The 4,726-nt window shown below is 54.1% G+C and overlaps 1 non-coding gene across 1 annotated transcript; it reads right to left on the bottom strand.

Annotated features, from left to right (window-relative positions):
- Positions 1-1,185: 1,185 nt before the first annotated feature.
- Positions 1,186-1,289, bottom strand: LOC128061926 (U6 spliceosomal RNA). The gene has a single exon (XR_008200777.1). It is a non-coding gene; the product is annotated as a U6 spliceosomal RNA (small nuclear RNA).
- Between the last annotated feature and the right edge of the window lie 3,437 nt (positions 1,290-4,726).

Here is a 4,726-nt window from a genome sequence, read left to right as displayed (position 1 = left end):
GAGCCCCCAGACTCCTTCCAGGCCCCCACCCTTCTTCCCAGCCTGGCAAGCCTCCTGTCCTCAGGTGCCATCTAGAGGCCTGGCCAGGCTCAGAGAGGGGTCCCTGAGGCCGAGAAGCTGGGACAGGCCCCTAGCTGGCCTGGCAGCACATACCCAGGTGGGCCGTCCCTGGCTCAAGCCCAAGCTTGACTGCCCCTAGAGGGGAGCGGCCCGTAGACCGCCTGGCTCCCAGTTCCTGCTGCAGACAGGAGCGCAGCGGGTGGTAGCAGGGGAAACCAGTCCGGGGAAGTGGGAGTCTACTGTCAGGGCCACCAGGTTTGCCCTGTCTCCAGCTCCCCTCGCCTCCCTCTGCCAGGCCCTGCCTGGGGGAGGGTGCCCAGCTGTTCTGGGATTCCTCTCCCCACAGGTGGTGCCCTGGGACTCAGCTCCGCCAGCACCTGCCAGGTAAACAGCTTGCACCTGTGGCACCAGTTCAAGCCCGAGGGCGCCTGTGACCCCGTACTCCACAGGGCCCTCTCACCCCATCCTGAAGTCACGTGATCCAGAGAAGCCACGCAGGGCCTCTTCCAGCAGGCAGACAGCCACTGAGCAGAGGGGAAGGGACAGGAAATCCTCAAGGCCACACGGGCCCAGAGCTGCCCTGCCCCCCCAGACCCCATGACCATGGACAGGGCTCCATGCCACATCATGCCACACAGCACTGGCCACACCGTGTTACCTGCCATATCTCGTCACCAAGTGCCATACCACATCTGCCAGCCCACCCCAGGATTGACACAGTGGTAGAACTTTGCGCCCGATGCCTGGCAGGAAGGGCCTTACCCTCTGGGCCTACACCCTGGTCACTGTCCTGACTGCCCCACAGCCTTGTCTCAGGTCCTGCCCTGGAGGGACTGTCCTTTCCAACAGAAGACCCCCACCATGCTGCCCCTCCATGAGAGGGAGCAGAGACCCAGCCATGGCCAGAAGCCAGGGTTTCCACTCTGGCTCCCCAGCTCGGGGAGGGGTCTCTACCAGGAAGTCCCTCTTGCAGGGCAGCCCACATTCCGGTCAGAAGGGAGATGCCTCAGGAGCTCCTGGGGACTCAAAGTTCCCCCAGAGAGGTTCTGCCTCATGAGCTACTTTGGTTTTGAATCCTGGTAGAACACACTTAATGTGAAATTTACCATTAAACCCCCTTTTTAAAAAAATAAGGAACGTGTCTCGAATTTGCATGTCACCCTTGCCCAGGGGCCATGCTAATGTTCTCTGCACCGTTCCAGGATTAGTATGCACTAAACTCTTCTGATATACACAGTTCAGTTCATTTAGCAGGTTCCTCATTGTGCAGCCACCCCCTGCATCCATTTAGAGAACACGGTCTTCACCTCAGGAGGTGAAGACCCCCATTAAGCAGTCCCTCCCTGTGCCCTCCCCCCAGTCCCCCACAACCACAAGTCTCCTGTCTCCATGGATTTGCCTGTTCTATGTATTAATACTTCACACAAGTGGAATCATACAGTATTCACACAACGTGTGTCCTTCTGTGTCTGGCTTCTCTCACCGAGTGCTGTGTTCTCAAGGCTCATCCATGTTGGAGCAGGTGTTGGTGCTTCATTCCTTTTGATGGCTGCATGACCCACTGGGTGGACACATCGCCCTCTGTGTATCCAGTCATCCGCTGGTGGCCATTTGGGCTGTTTCCTGCTTCTGGTTGTGGTGAATAGCACTGCTGTGAACATTCATGTACACATTTTTGTTTGAACACCTGTTCCCAGTTCTCTTGGGTATTTACCTGGGAGTGGGATTGTAGGGTCATACAGTAACCCTATATTTAGCCACCGAATGGCTTTCCACAGCAGCTGAGCTATATTACATTTCCACCGGAAGTGCACAAGGGTTGTGACCACTCCACGTCCACACCAAGACTTGTTACTATATGCCTTTTTGATTCTAGCCATTCTAGATGGTGTGAAGTGATATCTCACTGTGGTTTGATTTGCATTTCCTTTGTGACTAGGGACGAGCATCTTTTGAATGTGCTAACTGGCCATTTGAATGTCTTCTTTGGAGAAATATCTATTTAAGTCCTTTACCCTTTTTTAAACTTGTTTTTTGTTGTGCTTGTTGTTGAGCTGCATGCGTTCTCTGTATATTCTGGACATGAGATCCTTATTAGGGATACAAAATATGTAATTTTGCAAATATTTTTTCCCATTCTGTCAATTGTTTTTTTTCACTCTATTGGTAGTGTCCTTTATGCACAAAAGTTTTTAGTTTTGCTGAAGTCCAATTTATTTTTTTCCTTTTTTGCTTGTGTTTTTGATGTTATATTTAAGAAACCATTGCCAAATATAAGTTAATGAAGATCTATTCCTATGTTTTCTTCTAAGAATTTTATAGTTTTGACCCTTAAGTTTAGGTCTCATCCACTTTGAGTTAATTTTTGTATATGGTATGAGGTAGGGGTTCAAATTCATTCTTATTCTTTCCCTTTTTTGGCCTTGCTGCTCAGCATGTGGGGTCTTACTTCTCTGACCAGGGATCAGACCCATAATCCCTGCACTGGAAGCACAGAGTCTTAACCACTGGACCACTAGGGAAGTTCTGAAATTCATTCTTTTTCATGTGAATATTCAGTTTTCCCAGCACCATTTGTTGAAAAGCTGTCTTTTCCCCATTTGATGACCTTGACGTCCATGTCAAAAACCATTTGACTAAACATGTGAGGGTTTATTTCTGGGCTCTCTGTCCTATTTCATTGGTCTATATGTCTGTCTTTATAGCAGTACCACATTGTTAAGATCACTGTAGCTTTGTAATAAGTTTTAAGTTTGGGAGTTTGAGATCTCCAACTCTGGTCTTCTTTTTAAAGATCATTTTGGCTACTCAGGATCCCTTGCAATTCTGTATGAATTTGAGGAGTGGCTTTTCCTCAGTGGCAAAAAAAAAAAAAAGCACCATTGGCATTTATCAGCTGCTGCTACTGCTGCTAAGTCACTTCAGTCGTGTCCGACTCTGTGCGACCCCATAGACAGCAGCCCACCAGGCTCCCCCGTCCCTGGGATTCTCCAGGCAAGAACACTGGAGTGGGTTGCCATTTCCTTTTCCAATGCTTCTTAAAAATATACGCTCTGGGAGGAGGCCATGATGGTAGCTCAGTCCTTTTGCCCTGGGCAGTGGTCAGCTTGCTCAGGTCCTGTGGTAGTGAGGAGGGCAGGTCCTGTTGGGAGATGGGGACCACCAGGGGATTCTGAGCAGTGGTGCACCCCCACGGCTGTTGTGGGGCAGGTGAGCCTGAAGCGGGCAGCACAGTGGTCTGGGAAAGCTGGACAGGGCCAAGTCTGGAGTGATGTGGCTTGTTCAAGGATGGGGGCACAGAGGAGTCAGGGGTGACACTAGGGTGTCTGTCTTCACTGCTGGACAGTGAGCTGAGAGGATGAGGGGCAACTGGGTGGGCAGTCCTGGTGGGCCAGAAGGGAGGAGTGCTGTGCCCTGGGCCTTTTCAGCCTAAGATGCTGAAGATGTTGGCTGAGAAGCAGGCCTGCAGTGGGTTTGGAGAGCCATGCACAGGCCACTGAGGGGCCATGGAGGAGTCGAGGTAGCCAAGGATGTCTGGGGCTGCCAATGCCCCCCAAGGGGAGAGTAGGAAGAAGAGAAGTAGGAGAATCCCAGAGAGAGGCGGGAACTTTGCAGACAAGATTTATGTGGTCAGGGCAGCAGGGACCAGCATGGGGTGGGGTCCCATGGGAGCTACAGGGTCCAGAGCTGGCCTAGGGGGATATGTGTGAACACAGCCAGGAGCCAGGACAGAGCTATAGTCAAGGGAGAGGCCATGAATCCTGGGCCTGGGGGCACCTCAGAAGGAAGGCAGGGGCCCTTCTTGTCACTTGCCCCGCCCCCACACTGCCCTCTTCTACTTCTTGGCAGCAGCTCCATATTCACCAGTTCAGGGCTTTCCCTGGGCAGCGGAGATCCCTCCGCAGTCTGAGCAGGGCCTGGAGCTGGCAGGCGTAAAGGCAGCACAGCCAGCCATTGGCCGCACGGGCAGGGGCTCTCTGGAGGCCCCCTTATTCCCACTGGGCACCTGGGGACCCTCTTCAGCCTGGAGCAGGACTACCCCTCTCTGGTCTCCACTTCCTCCCCTTCCCATCCCCCTCCCTGGGCCAGCTGCCCCTCACCCCTGGCATGAGTCCAGCCTGGGAGGCCAATGGAACTGCCCAGGGAGAGCTTGCTAGGACCCAGGGGCAGCCCCAGCACCCAGAGACCCAAGGCCACCTTCCGAGGCAGGGGTAGGCTCCGGGGTAGCTGGGGGGTGTTCGATGCAGTTCTACGTGGCCTGGGCCAGCAAGTGGGGGTGGGCAGCAAGTGGACAGCTGGACAGCAAGTGGGGGGGGTGCTTGCTGGGTGCTGTACTCTTCACCCTCATCTGCCCTCCACCACCAGGCTCTGCTCCTAGTCAGGAGGGCACGTTACACTTGGGCTGGGCACCACTGCATGTGTTCGGGGGCAGGCATGGGGGAGGGAGATGACATCTGACCCCTGCAGGGCCATCCAGGCCCCCGGAGCCTCAGCCCTACGGTCCTCAGCAGAGGGCTCTTCATCCTGAGGATGCGGCTCTCCTCCCTTTAGGAGGGCCTTTGGGGCCTGAGGGCTGTTTGTCAAGAATCCTGTCCCTGAGGCCAGCCCACCGGTCACCTGGGAGGTGATGCAAGCTGTGCCTGCAAGAGGCAATGAGAGGCAGGTG

Source organism: Budorcas taxicolor, chromosome 16 (genome assembly GCF_023091745.1).
Source record: "Budorcas taxicolor isolate Tak-1 chromosome 16, Takin1.1, whole genome shotgun sequence".
Classification (NCBI taxonomy): domain Eukaryota; kingdom Metazoa; phylum Chordata; class Mammalia; order Artiodactyla; family Bovidae; genus Budorcas; species Budorcas taxicolor.
This window is presented reverse-complemented; position numbering and strand designations above follow the sequence as displayed.